The 15,148-nt window shown below is 45.5% G+C and overlaps 1 long non-coding RNA gene across 1 annotated transcript; it reads left to right on the top strand.

Moving 5' to 3' along the window:
• Positions 1-2,179: 2,179 nt before the first annotated feature.
• LOC129388310 (uncharacterized) lies at positions 2,180-14,720 on the top strand. The gene is made up of 3 exons (XR_011890350.1): positions 2,180-2,260; positions 5,180-5,278; positions 14,491-14,720. It is a non-coding gene; the product is annotated as an uncharacterized lncRNA (long non-coding RNA).
• Positions 14,721-15,148: the final 428 nt, after the last annotated feature.

Below are 15,148 nucleotides of genomic sequence, written 5' to 3'. Positions count from 1 at the left end.
GTTGAGCGTGAGAAATAACATAAGGAGCGACAGGTAAATTTCAGGAGCGTGCGCTTGGGGATTGATTGCGAGGGATTTAGAAACGGCTTCAGTTCTTTCACTCCTAGGTATGTTGGTGTAAAGGGCAGAAACATCCAAAGTGACTAGAATAGCGCGGTCAGAAAGGATTTGGTTGGCGGTGATGCCTTCGATAATTCGAAGGAACTGCGGCGTGTCTTGAACAAAAGATGGGAGGGTGGTGGGTATGCTTGACAGGTGGTGATTTAAGAATTTAGATAGCGACTCAGTAGGTGTTTTGTTATTAGACACAATAGGCCGACCTGGGATTTCTGCTATAAATATCTGTTGCAATCCGCAGACTTTATGTAATTTTGGACGAAAATAAAAGCGGTCTGCTTTTTTATTCTTGGGCATCATGAAGCGATATTCAGATTGCGTGATTAGTTCCCTGGACAGGAGCTCCGCTATTGTGTTTTTCACAGCATTGGTGTAATCTGAAGTTGGCGGATGCTGTACATTTTGCTTGCGTTGCAAAGCATAGATGGTTTTGAGCGGGACGGGACAATTCGTTGACCTGAATGAGGCTATTTAATGTGGCAATTATGTGGCTAATATGGGAAAGTAGAAAGAAACAGTAACAGAAAATTGGCATTACATTTTGCGCCATTAAAAAGATAAGCTGAAGTACGTGAAAGCCGCGATGGTTTTATGTGGACACTCTACCTCAATATGGCAGGGTGTAACCATGAAATATTCATTTATGATTCTTCCATCACCCGTTTCTCCTATTTTTCTACGCTCAGCTATTTCTACCATTTATCCCTACGCAAACTGCAGAGACACATTTTCTAATTCTGTAGCTGCTTGGTTAAGAGCAGTCTTGGAATTTTTTATTTCCCAAGTGAAGCCATGAATTCGCCATGTTTTGTGTCGACGCTGCTTCGCAATGTCTTTACAAAGTATACAAGTGGTTTTGAAGAAGACAAGTCCACTTGTGGAAACGTTGGCTCCTGCTTTCACCTTGTTCTCATTTTGTTCATCGTCTTGAATTTCCATCTGCCGTTTTCCCCGTGTATTCCCTGAATTTACCATGTATAGCAGCTCATTATACTGTTTTCAGCGAGTCGAGGCTTTGCACGAGCTATACATCGCCATATAAGAAAAAGTTGAGAGTCACTTTAGCATACGCTAAGCACGATGAAGGCGGTAGCCTGCACACTCACGAGATATTCATTAAATTACTTGACATCTTCATTCGAAAGCATCGTTACTTTCTATTGCTTGTTTGCTGCCAAAAAAGGTCGTGGGTTCGAGTCATTTAATTAACTCTACTATAATGAGCTGTGACTTAATTAAGTTCGCCTTAATTAACACCAGTGGTGGTGAGTAGGACTCCAATGAAGTTTAGTGCCAATAACTTTGCCTCAATTAGCTGTGCCTTAATTGATGCCAAAGTTCGTGGAGTCGAGTGCCTTAATTAAGGATTACCTAATTAACTGTGTCTTTAAACACCAAAGGTCGAGCGTTAGTCCCGTGTACTTAGCTGTACCCTCTGTGGTACAGATAATTGTGCATGTATGCTACGTTCAGTCGAAGACGATGTTGCAATGACTCTAAGGGTCCAGGAAGTGGTCGAGAAATTTTCTATCTCAGTTCTGGATGAATATGGCACAGAAAGCTGTATTGATGAAGCGGTATATTCCAGAGGCGGTCTTTTACTTGAGAGGCAAAGAATGCCAAAAGAATTTTATTGTCACATTTTATTTTTATTTTCGCAATTTGTGCGACAACGCATAAAACGAGTTGTCTGGATGAGTTTGTCGATCATAGTAACCGGGCTGAAATTAAAGCGACATGACTTTATGAGAAAGTTGCCAAGCACGGAGATAAGGTGTGCCAGTTGGTTGTGACGCTTGACATACAACCTGGGAAATGCATATGGGCATTCTACATTCTTTCTTTCCGGGTATCCCTACGAGATATACAAGATAGCATTAGATATAAGGTTTGTATACTCTGTGCGCAATAAGAATAAATTACAAATTTAAAGTAAGAAATTAAAGAGAAGGATGGAAATAGCGCGAAAATAGGCATAGAAGAATTTAGCCGTAAATAGTACGGTCCTCCTACTTTGCCAATAAAATTATTCATTTGCTATGCCGTGTTCTTTTGCATTCTAGGGTTAGCAGCCCATACCACGGAAGATTTTTTCCAGGTGACGAAGGTGGACTTGGCTCCATGAATGTTTCCGACCTTTCAGGTGAGAGCGGCAATGCGTACACCAAATGAGAGTTAGCGACGATGCCACAATTGCGTTGTTGTCAGCTTTGTTTACGAATGCGCATGAAAGCTGCGTTTGTTTCTCATTCCTCTGAAATTCGACGTACGATCCGCAGTGCCACGGAGGTGAAGTGTGCGGTGCACACACTACGACCCCTAAGTTGGCACTGCGGATTGTGCCTTAGGCATTGACTTGTTCACTGGTGTGAATGGCTTGTCGTTCACTGGCATGATTGTCACTTTTCAACGCTGCGGACGTGAAAAAGTTGTTGTTTTACCTTGAGAACCAAACTGCAAAGCGTAAAATAAATTGTTCTATTCCACTAGCCCTAACATAATCACTATAGCTCACATAGGTATAGCGATAATGGCTAATTCTTATACGCTCAAGCAATCTCCGTACCAGAGAATTTTGACGGGTGAATACCGAAAGGGAATATGGCGTCAAATTTTTTCTCAGTGTTTGTAAGCCACTTGTCGGATACCGTTTATACCTTCTTTACGTCCCATTTTGTATAGGTCAATCACACTTATCGTTCATAGTTTATCTCTATGTTTTCTACGAAAAGAGAGCAACAAGCAGAATGACATTAAAGAAAAAACAACCAATAGGCCACAATTTTTTATACTTACTACTTTGCTAAGTCCATTAGAACCACAAACACGGCAAAACACCAAAAAAGAACGGCTTGACCTCTCGAGGCTAGGACGAACTATATATGTAGATATATTTCAATGGAATCATGCAAATGAAATAATTAGCTGGGGAGGTTGCTCTCATTTCAAGTAGGCCGTGGACTTAGCAATGTATTTTGCACGCGTCAAATTTCAAAGCAGCACGCTGCGTATGAAGGCTAGTGACACCCAGCGCCTGCGATTGCATCGCACCGCATAACAAAAACACCAGCCGCCATGCTGTCCCCGTCATAATACCGTCATTTTTGTGGCGTTACTGCCATCATCACACGTGTATTAGTACCTCACACACAATTACTTTTCACAAACATTTTCATCTATCTGCTGAAGCTTTACAGAAACCCCAAATGTGCTCAATAATGAGCAGCTTCGAATTTAATGAGCATTTCGCAGCACCCCATGCATGATTTTATGTTAATGTGTGCCGTAATCGAAAAATCGCCATTTGTTTCCTGTTAGAAAGTTACCCTAAGATTCTTTTCTTCGGTACTTTTGATTGTAGTTATACTCAATTCATGTATCACGTATCATACTGATCGAAATAATTGAACCTAATGACATAAGTGAAAATGCTTCACGCAGCGTTGATTCTTCGAGTCCGCGAGTACTGAATGCTATTTGATTTCTTGATCAATCCTGAAAAGAGAACTAAGTTGTAACACTACCTAAAATTATTCATAAGGATGTATGAGCCAAACGAGAACCATTTAAAAGCGGGAGTCAACATTTCATACATACTGTGCCGAGGAAAGCATATATAGCCTTCAAAAAGATAAGTCCTCTTGTCGAAACGTTGGCTCCCACTTTTACCTTGTTCTCCTTTGGCTCGTCGTCTTGAATTTTCATCTCCCACCTTCCCCGTGTTTTCCCTGGATTCATAAGATTATAGTTAGCTAATTAGGCATCACTTTCGTCCGACACTTCTGATCAATTTCCTGTTCGATGAGATGTCGACGGCTAAGCAGGCTTTACTCATTGAACATAAGGCAAGAGAAAACTTGCGCCAGGCACATATCTGTTTTGAAGGATGGCGCTGTTCATTTATATGGTTTTGAATATGCGATCGCAGCAAACTTATAGCGAGGCAGTACATAGAACATTGTTCAATAGAATGAGGCACAAAGTGTGCGAAATGACCACTTCAAAAAAAGAAAGAACGAATAACAGAATTATTTAAGGAGGAATTGATCAGGAAAGCCACATACAACACTGCAGAGTAAAAGAAGAAAGGGAGCAAGTCAAAACTATAAGTGTTTCTCAAATGGGAACATTAAACCTTGGGTTGTATCGTCACAAAGGCTATTCCATCGAACAATTGTTTCCGGGAAATAAAAGAGCAAATACGGAGATTATTTCGCGAAACTAAAGGCATTACAGTAAACTTGTAGCATATCCTCAAAAGTAAATAATAATATGTGACATATCAATGTTAAGATATCTTCTGACTAACTGATAGAAGAACCTAAGCTGACATAATTTATTTCTATTGGTAAGTGAATGTAGCCAAATTCGTTTTATGCTTTCACTAATTCAAATACGCCCGAAGGAATTATAGATATGGCGTAATACTTTCTTCGGTATAGTCTCATGTTTGTTAATCTCAGTGTCTGGTGTACAGTGCAAACAATATAAAGGCCCACAACTGTGCCATATAATATAACGCTACAGCACAAGACACTAGCGCCAGTATTCATGAAACAAACAATTTAAACTAGTTGGGTGTTATTACTAACAATTTTTGGTTCTCCTTTCACGTTTTTACACAGTGCAAGTACATAGTGACTTAGCATTCATTACCTCATTCTTTTCGAAGGGAAATTTATATTTATGTCACAAAAGGTCAGCATTGAGACATGGGTGATTGCTAGTTAAAGCTTTAGTCCTGCAGGTAGCAAAAACAAATTAATGATAAACTTCTGCAGAGTAATGGAGACATATGCATGACACTTTCAAGTCAACAGGGCCGCATAAGTTTGAGAATAAGTTTGGTAAGGTTGATAGGCTTGAGAATTATGGTACATACCTCAGCTCTTACTTTGTGTACCTGCATTCAGTGTTTTATCTGCTGGCACCGTCCACAAGCTTTTGTTCGCGACGCTTTTGAGAAGGTGGCCGGGTGCAGCAGAAGAGCCGGCTGCTTTCACAGTACAGAAGTTTGGAGCAGGAAAAATTGCTAAAATATAACTATTCTGTTTTTTTTTAGAAAATGATACAACCCCATTTGAAGTCATGACGCTCATGTACGCGGAAAAAAATTGCAGCGTGTTCTCGATAACACCTCTGGAAGATGACGCTGAGACAGGTATGATGTCGAAGTTTCAAGTTCCACCTCTATTTATTGTGCTGCATGATGTATAAAAGAATGGCATGTTTAGTGGAGATAACGTTTGCATATTTGAGTACTGCTTCGTTTCGGTACGTAATGCCATTTGTTTCCTCCATGAAGGAATATCTATGAAAAAGCTATAATTGCGGTTGAGGCATAGAAAAGGACAATTTTGTGGTAGAATGAAGTTTCGCACTTCAGTTACATTGAATGTTGATTCGCATCTTCAGTCATTTTCAATATCTGGTACATTTAGTTCTTTCGGCAAAGCAGTCAACATTTAAGATGAGTCCGACGTGACATTCCGCAGCACTCATTCTACACCATCCGGGAGAGCGCTAAGCTCCAGAAAACTTTGTACCATTTCGGGCCTATCTTGTCTCAAAAAAGTAATCGTTATCTACGTTGAACATTTTTCCTTGCTTTAACGCCGCGCACCCGGCAGTTACAGGCTACGAATGGCGTGTGCATTCACAGCGCGGCGCAACGATCTTGACACGAAAGCAGCGAGAGTAGAGTTTTAGGTGGCAGCACGAGCAAAAGAGAAAATGAAAAATAACGTACTTGGGTTCGATGTGCCGGAGCCACCGTTTAATTATTATGCACAGCGCAATCAGGGAGGCGTGGATGATTTTTACCACTTGGGTTTCTTGAGCGTACGCCCAAAGTACGATAAAGGCGTGTTGTTTTGCACTTTGTTGCCATTGAAACGTGGATGACGAGGCCGGCATTTGAAAGGGCGACGTGCTGCTTAGCAGTGCAATGAAACTGCCTACAAGTACCACGGCGGTACACCAGCAAGATATGTAGTGATTACTGTTTGGGGACAACGTACTGTTTTTTTACTAGCATCGCTGGCAACGGGGCATGTCAGAACGAAATTAAATATGTTGTCCCGCTGTACTGATCGTCAAGAACACCGTGGCTAAACTGTGAATGCCGAAACTAATTTTTATTGGACGAACTTGTGCCCGCAATAGCAAGGAACACTCGAAGCCCGTTAAGCTTTTAAAAGAAGCTTAGACCCTTTGGGTTGTCTTTTTTCCGCAAACGATAATCGTCACCTGTCTTGCCCGCATTTACGTTCTTTAACCCTACGAGCCCGGTACTTCCTAGTCCCGAACGGCTTGCCCGTTATGAGGTTGACACAGCATTCTCGACAGGAAAGTGGCAAGCGCCGAGTTTTCAAGAGAGGAAACGCAAGCATGGCAGATGAGGATTATTGTTTGGGGACAAGGTAAGTCCGAAAGGGTGGAAGCTTTTTTTTTAGAGTCTAGTGGTGAACCAAGTCGGCGATCACGCACTGTAAGAAAAGTTTACACCTTTTGAGTCGTATCTTGCCATACAACAATAAACGTCATCTGTCTTGTCCACATTTCCTTTCTTTAACGCTGCGAGCCGGGTACTTCCCAGTAATGAACGGCATGCGCGTTATCAGCATGACATAGCATTGCCGACAGGAATGTAGTGGGCACGGCGTTTTCAAGAAAGGAAATGCAAGCAAGGCAGATGACGATTATTGTTGTGTGACAGGTATACACCCCACAGGGGGCAAACTTTTTTTAGAGCGTAGAAATCCAATCAATGGGTCAAGCGCGTCGCCTTTTATATAGCACACGTCAACGGTTCCAGTGTTATTGCGGGTGGCCGCCTAGTTTCCAGAAACTGCTACACAATTTTTGACACGCATACAAGCTCATTATACAAGCATAGTCGCTCATATATACAACACACAGAATGAACGATAACATTCGCATCAGTTCTAAACCATGCCGGCGCGTCCTGCGCTGAAGGATAACTAAGTTGTTAGCTGGTAAAGTGCAGTCCTTGAGAAAAGGATGAATAAGTACCCGTGTCAATATGCGTATATTTAAGCCTATTTGTGATGTGGTTAGGATCGTCACGTTGCAAAGCGTGTGACGCGAGGAAGATGGAGGAGACGGTGCATGATTAGCACACACGATTAACACACGACAATTATATTTGACAGCACATAATCACGAAGAATACCTGCAACTAGAACCACGAATGTCAGGCTGTTCGTAAACAGGACAAAAAAAAAGAAATGTAGTCTCACGAGGTTGCGATTGAAATCCGGATCAAGGTGAGATTCCAAGAGTGTTTGAGGTGGAACACTCGCTGGTAGGATGAGGACCGGCGTGGACAATCAGACGCAGCAGCACGGGGCAGGAAAAGGTGGACGGCCCACAGCTCCGTAGACGCGAACAGGGCACTCCGATGTCTCGAGCAAGAAGATGGCCCAAGGCGCTCGTACGATGACGGACGCCTGGTCACCCGAACCTAGCGCCTAGAAGCGGGTTCCGGTATGTAAGCAGGCCGACCTGAGGCATCGTGCAAGGCGACGACCCGAGGCGCTCCCCGTCTCGATGACGCACGATCGCTCTCCCGAACCTCGCACGTAGACGCGGGTTCGAGGCTGCAGCAGGCCTCTCCGAGGTCTCGTGTCGTACAACGACCCAAGGCGTTCCCTGTCCCGAAGACGGACGCCCGGTCAAGTGAACCTCACCGGTAGATGTGGGTTCCGTAGGCTCGGCGGCCCTCGTTGCGCCGGCGTTCCAACGATCTCCGTTGCGCGAGCCCCTTCTCATTCGCTGCACGAGCCTCCCTTGTCTTTCTTTTCCTCTTGTTAGGACGGCCGCAATGTCGTCTGCTCTTGCGCTCGGTACTTTGTGCGCACTTCTTCACATCACCCCCTACTTGAGAAAGTTCTTTGATTCCAGGAACTTCAGGGTACTTAATATCCGTTGGTCCACCGTAGCACACACACACCACAAGAGTATTACCACTGCACCACAGTTCCGAGCACCGCACATTCGGTATGTAAGAGTACACATAAAAATTACTACAACACTAGCGTTTCGAGCCCCGCACACTCGGCATGATGACTAAATTAACAAGACACAACACCACGATAGAGAGTGAAAGAAAAATCCACAAAACTAACCTACCTGTAAATGTTGCTCGATATTAAAGTTACACTGGTTTGAAGTGCATGCTTTTACAACATCATGTTTAAACACCATGTTTAAAACACAATGAGAGAGCGATGCCCCAAACTCACGCCAGCCGCCATTCTTTTCTTTGAAACGGTACGCATGGTTCACCGTCATTTTCGGTGTCATCAGTCTGACAAGCAGCTGACGCTTACGGTAATGGCGGTCATACAGGTTGCCCTTCCTCATACTTCTTCAGTAGATTTATATGGAATAGTGTCGTCCTTATCCCGAGGTCAATATTGTAGTTGACGTCATTTCTCCTCTCATATACCGTGAATGGCCCTTTCCACGTAAGAATCAATTTGTTGTTGTCAGAAGGCAGCAGTAGCAGGACCTTGTCTCCAATAGCTAAATGACGTGGTCTGGCCTTCCGGTCGTAGTGTTTCTTCTGTAAAAAAATTGCTTTTTGAAGCTCCTCCTTGGCTAAACGACAGGTGTCTTCAAGACGCTTCCGTAGCTCAACTACATACCCGTATGAGGTTTTTGTGTCATCATCAAGATGATCACCTGTCCATAATTCTTTCAATGTCACCATGGGTCCTGACATAACGGCCATACAACAAGTCAAAGGGTGCAAAACCCAGGCTTGACTGAGGGGCTTCGCGATAAGCGAAAACCAATGGTGCTGAGTACAAGTTCCATTTTTTCGGGCTCTCTTGACACATTTCTCGTATAATTTGTTTAAGGATGCCGTTGAACCTCTTCACAAGGCCATTTGCCATCGGATGATATGGAGTTGTTGGCCACTGCGTAAAAGATAGAAGCCGGCTTAGCTCCTTCATCAGGCGTGACGAGAATGATGTGCCTGTGTCCCTGATTATCTTCTGTGGACTCCTACACGAGAGAACATCTCTAGAAGTGTCTCAGCGATTTTTTCCGTTTCAATGCTAGGAAGTGCCACAGCATCAGGATACCGTGTTGCCATATCGACTTTAGTCAGAACGTACTTATTCCCTTTCTCAGAAATGGGCGATAATGGTCCCACAATGTCAATGGCAACTCTCTTAAACGGAGTATAAATGACGGGAGTGTTTCCCAATGGTACTCGACCTATTAAATGTTTGGAAAAAGTCCTTTGGCACGTACCGCATGATTTAACAAATCGCGTGATGTCTGATTGGAATCCAGGCCAATAGAACTCTTCGCTTACACGGTCTGTGGTTCGCTTTATTCTTTGATGTCCGGCAAGGATCCCTTCGTGAGTCATTTTCATCACAAAATGGCGAAGGCTTCTGGGCCCGACAAGCTGTTCCATTTGTTTCTTCGACCACAGTGTGTATTTTCGGTAAAGATTTCCCTCCTTTACAAAGAATTGGACGTCGGTGAACCTCGTTTTCGTTTCTTTGTCGACTACTTCAAAGCATTTACGTAGACTGCTGTCCTCGTTTTGCCTTGCTCTCAAGTCGATTCAACAGATGTCTAGGGGATTTATAGCCGCTACTCGTAACGAATGCGAACTTGATCTTGTCTGCCTGGTTGTCGCTGCCACTTCCGGCTTGTCCCTGGTTTCTCTAGCAGCCGATGATAAAATGTCAGCAGAGATGGATTCATTGGTAGAAGAGTTTCCACCTTCTGCTCTAAAGGATACATCCGCAGCGCTCGGCGTATAAAGATGTCTTTTCCATTCATTGTCAGGATTGGAGGCATTCCGTACACCTTTCACATTTCCCAGGACAATGACATATAAAGGATTGTCCATGCATAAGACCCGAGTCTTGCCTGTGAAGAACGGTGACGCGATCTCCACGGTCGCTTCAGGTAGCTTCAACGATCCCCTATCCAGAAGACAGACCGAGAAAATTTTTCCTGTGAGCTTAATAGCTGGTACGAGGGACCTTTTGACAATAATAAAGTCACATCCCGTATCTCGCAAGACAGTAGCGGGAAGTGCTTCGAGCACACCTTCTTTAGTAGGCATAAACTTTTCGTCTCGTTTATGCGTTTACGTTCGCCCGCGTTCCGAACTTCCGGGAACTCGACGCAAGGTCTGTGTCTCTTCGGTTACTGCCTTGGACATGTCTACTTGCTTCATCGAGCACGAAGCTTTCTCGGTATTGTTGGGTTTTTTGGGGCAGTCACCTGTCTCATGCCCAGTGCGGAGGCACTTTCCACAGAAAGATTTATTTTTATTTGGACCCTTCGTATTGGTCCAGCAATCAGCAGCTCTGTGACCGCGTATACCACAAAGAAAGCAGCGTGGTCTTTCCTTCTCTTCTTGTCGCTCAGGAGTTCGAGCTTGACCTGGTGGTTTGCTAGGTTCTCTCTCGTTTTTACGTTTCCCAAGGTTAACCAACCCCTGCGCCTCCAGGTAATAATCAGTAGCCCCCGCTAGCGTGTCATGTCCCTGACAATTCCTTTCTCTCAAAAGGACTGCCAGTTTCTCATGGCAAGTCATCAGGAACTGCTCTGAGATAATCTTGTCCCGCAGAGCATCATATGTCCGGTCTGCATTGGCCCTTTCTTGCCAGTGATCAAAATATCCCAATAGACGACCGGCAAACTGTCTACCAGTTTCGGAATTATCGGGTTTCACCGACCGAAACTTGCTTCGGTAGCCTTCCTGCGTGAACCTGAAGCGTTGCAAAAGCGTCTTTTTTAGTGTCGCATAGTCCATGGCATGATCCGGTGCCATCCTGCCGACAACACTTTGAGCTACGCCTGTCAAACAGAGGCTTAGCGATAGGGCCTATTTGTCTTGTGGCCAGCCCTGGCTCGTAGCGACGTGCTCAAATCGCTGAATGTGTGCATCCAACTCATTGCGTTCTTCGTTAAACGCTGGGATTAGTTTGTGTGGACTTTGGTAGCTCTCGGCAGCAACTGCGTGCGCACTCTCTGTAAGCTGTCCAGTGGTCATGCTACCCGCTGTCGCATCTAACTCCCTCAACTTTAACTTGAGCTCGAGCACTTCCCTTTCTGCCTTAATTCTAGCTAGCGCTTCGGCATCAGCTCCTTTTGCATTCAGCCAGACGTGCTTCACGCCCTTCTCTTTCGCGTGCGCACTCATCGTCTACCCATTTTTTCAGTGCCCGGCCGGTCAACCCCAGTTCTTTTCCAATCGCCGTAAGCTTTTCTGTCTCCATCCTCACCCGTCAGACACGCATATGCAATATGCTGCTCTTCTCGATAGCGTAAGAGCGGTCCTGTCGCGGACGCCAGATATGTGATGTGGTTAGGATCGTAACGTTGCAAAGCGTGTGACGCGAGGAAGATGGAGGAGACGGTGCATGATTAGAAAACACACGACAATTATATTTGACGGCACATAATCACGAAGAATACCTGCAACTAGAACCACGCATGTCAGGCTGTTCATAAACAGGACAAAAAAAAAAAAAGAAATGTAGTCTGATGAGGTTGCGATTGAAGTCCGGAGCGTGCTGAGATTCCAAGAGTCTTCGAGGTGGAACACTCGCTGGTAGGATGAGGACTGGTGCGGAAGATCAGACGCAGCAGTACGGGGCAGGAAAAGCTGGACGGCCCACAGCTCCGACGGCCCACAGTCACTCCGAAGTCGCGAGCAAGAAGACGGCCCAAGGCGCTCGTTCGACGACGGACGCCCGGTCACCCAAACCTCGCGCGTAGGAGCGGGTTGCGATTGAAGTCCGGAGCGTGCTGAGATTCCAAGAGTCTTCGAGGTGGAACACTCGCTGGTAGGATGAGGACTGGTGTGGAAGATCAGACGCAGCAGTACGGGGCAGGAAAAGCTGGACGGCCCACAGCTCCGACGGCCCACAGTCACTCCGAAGTCGCGAGCAAGAAGACGGCCCAAGGCGCTCGTTCGACGACGGGAGCCCGGTCACTCAAACCTCGCGCGTAGGAGCGGGTTCCGAGATGTCAGCAGGCCGACCTGAGGCATCGTGCAAGGTGACGACTCGAGGCGCTCCCCGTGTCGATGACGGACGCTCGCTCTCCCGAACCTTGCGCGTAGATGCGGGTTCGAGGCTGTAGCAGGCCGCTCCGAGGTCTGGTGTCGTACAACGACCCGAGGCGTTCCCTGTCCCGAAGACGGACGCCTGGTCGAGTGAACCCCGCCGGTAGATGTGGGTTCCGTAGGCTCAGCAGCCCTCGTCGCGCCGGCGTTCCAACGATCTCCGTTGCGCGAGTCCCTTCTCATTCGCTGCACGAGCATCCCTTGTCTTTCTTTTCCTCTTGTTGAGGACGGCCTCAATGTCGTGTGCTCTTGCGCTCGGTACTTTGTGCGCACTTCTTCACACTATTTAATGTAGCTAGTGCCATAGCGACCTACAAGATATCCTGTCTAGAAACCATCGTTCACACTGTTCAGGTTGGTCGCTTTTCAATTTAACACATCTCAGTATACCTTTGCCGAGTGTCACAGAGAGTGCAAACTTTTTTTAGAGTGCATGTTTTCCACTTGCTAAATATCGATTTTGCTTAACTATCACTATTATCATGCTATCGCTTGCCGGTAAGACACTTTGCATGCGCTGGAAAAGTTAAGAACGTCTATGATAGTTTGATAGAGAAATGGGCGCGTCTTGTGGCTTATAACGAACACTGCCGTACATTCGTGAATCAGTGGTAGGGAAAATGACGCATACAAGGTTGGGGCGGACATATTGGAGCAGAATTTTCTATTTGGAGACAACGATCCGTGTTTGCGACTGCTGTCGTCGTACATTACCGTATTGCCTGGCTTGCAGTATGTGGGCCTTCTCACACATTTCGCTTTTTACTGCTCATAACTTTGTCCCGTTATAGTGCTGTAAGCCTCCTCCGGCGCGTTAACTTTGAGAGAAGTGCTGATTCTGAATGCTTCGGCGACAAGGCTCACTATGCACAGTCGCTTTGCCGACTCGGAGTTAACCATTGGAGCTAACTAGAAGAAAGTGGCTGCAGCCCTCAGCTCCAGGAACTTCGACCCCAGTGTTCGACGCCCGCTTCATCAGAATATTTGTACGCTCACTCGGCACGGGCACACTTGGAAATTGGAGAATCTGCAAATGCCGTCGTTACCCCTACGGGAAATGTGCCTCCAGAAGCTTGCTCACTTTGGTGTGCCCGTCTCGGGTGCGTACAAAGCGCCTTCTCTGAAATTTGTTCGAGAAACTTGTGCTTTACCCATGGTGGCCGTGCCCAATTTGATATGTCGGGGAGGGGGTTCGCTTGACCGAGGGAGAGATTAACAATAATCATCTGGCAATGCTTTTGCTCAACCAATAATTATAAGCTATAGGTTAACGTGTCCGACGGACATTTTCCTGTTCCGCTGGATATAAATGTTGTTCCTGCCTTAAATGCAGCGTCATTTAGCCGAAACACCACTTTTAGAAGTTTTCTAGAGCGCAAGGTCCGGTGTGTGGTAGTACAGCGCGTTGCATTCAAATAATATTCGGTATATGTCAACACTCTGCGACTGTGAGACGCGGATGCATTAAGTTGAGTTCACACCTAATGTTTTGCGATTTGTCAGTGGCCGGCTCAACGAGTTCACTCCTTTAAAAAGTTTCAGGGGTATCATTTTGGTGGCTAAGCTTTCTTTTATTTATTTTGACCTTGTGTCCTGCGACGCCCGCTACGGGTCACTGCCGCGTCAACTGCTCACCGCAACATATCAATAGCTCCGATTCTGGCCGCCGCCCGCCAGTAGCACATACGGTGTTCCTCCGCCCTAGGGCTGTCCCTTGTACTGAAGTTGTATTGAACTTAGACAATCAGATGCACCGATGCATCTTATTGTCCATCCCTCAGTTCCTGCAGCCTGTATAGCGGATGCGTGAGTGACACCTGCCATAACCTTTGCATGACGGTGAAAGAAGAGAGGACAGGTGAAAATAAATAAAAGGGAAATGGATATACGGAAAAATACACTAAACTAAAGAATATAGGTATTGGTTTTGCTCGACCGTATCCTATACTGTCGCTCGATTGTCGCGGTAGCTACTTGGCGACAACATCCACGATGTTTCCGATAAAGCAGGTGCATTTTGCGGGAGAGCGTGAACAATGAGCAGGTCAAATTATAGGTGAATTAACAAACGAATGTCCTTGCACGGAAATATAATTGAAGCGTTAGGTTCGGAGTATTCATTCTGTACCCATCATATTATTTGGAGGGAAATAAAAATAAGCCACGATATTAAAGTACGATAAGCGATTACTTAGCCGTTATCGACATGCTTTTTATTTGTCGTTCTGATTTTTTTTCAGTGTGTGAACTCTACATCCGAAACAAGGCAGTTTCGCGCGGGCCAACAGAAAACTGTACAAATTATTACAAGGAACACTGTAACGCAACGATTGTTGTGTACCACTCAACGTGTCAAGATGCAGTGGAAACGGCGTAGAGCGAGAACTAAAGAAGTCAATGAAATAAAGTTGTGACTGATAAAGTAGACGGCCGGCCAGGTCCCTAAATAAAGTACGTTACCTCGTCAAGACATCCGGAAATTATCACACGTCTGCAAAAAAATTACATTGAGACATGTTACTAGACCGTTATGTTTATGAAATGGGTGATAAAACATACGTCTGACACCTTGGAATTCTTCGATTCTAAGTTAGTGCCAGCACGTCATTGACCCTTCACGATGCGAATAGGGCCTGAGGAGCGCTAATGAGCGATTGCGGTAGTCTAAGTCATGAAGTACTTGCACGGTGATACTTGTGGAATATGATATCCCCTACGCAAGGCCGGAAGAAGTAAATAAAGCATTGGGATCTATGCAAAGCGGGAAGGCAGCTGGGGAGGATCAGGTAACAGCAGATTTGTTGAAGGATGGTGGGCAGATTGTTCTACAAAACTCACCGCCCTGTATATGCAATGCCTCATGACCTCGAGCGTGCCGGAATCTTGGAACAAATCGAA

The sequence above is a fragment of the Dermacentor andersoni genome, chromosome 10 (genome assembly GCF_023375885.2).
Source record: "Dermacentor andersoni chromosome 10, qqDerAnde1_hic_scaffold, whole genome shotgun sequence".
In the NCBI taxonomy this organism is placed as follows: domain Eukaryota; kingdom Metazoa; phylum Arthropoda; class Arachnida; order Ixodida; family Ixodidae; genus Dermacentor; species Dermacentor andersoni.
This window is presented reverse-complemented; position numbering and strand designations above follow the sequence as displayed.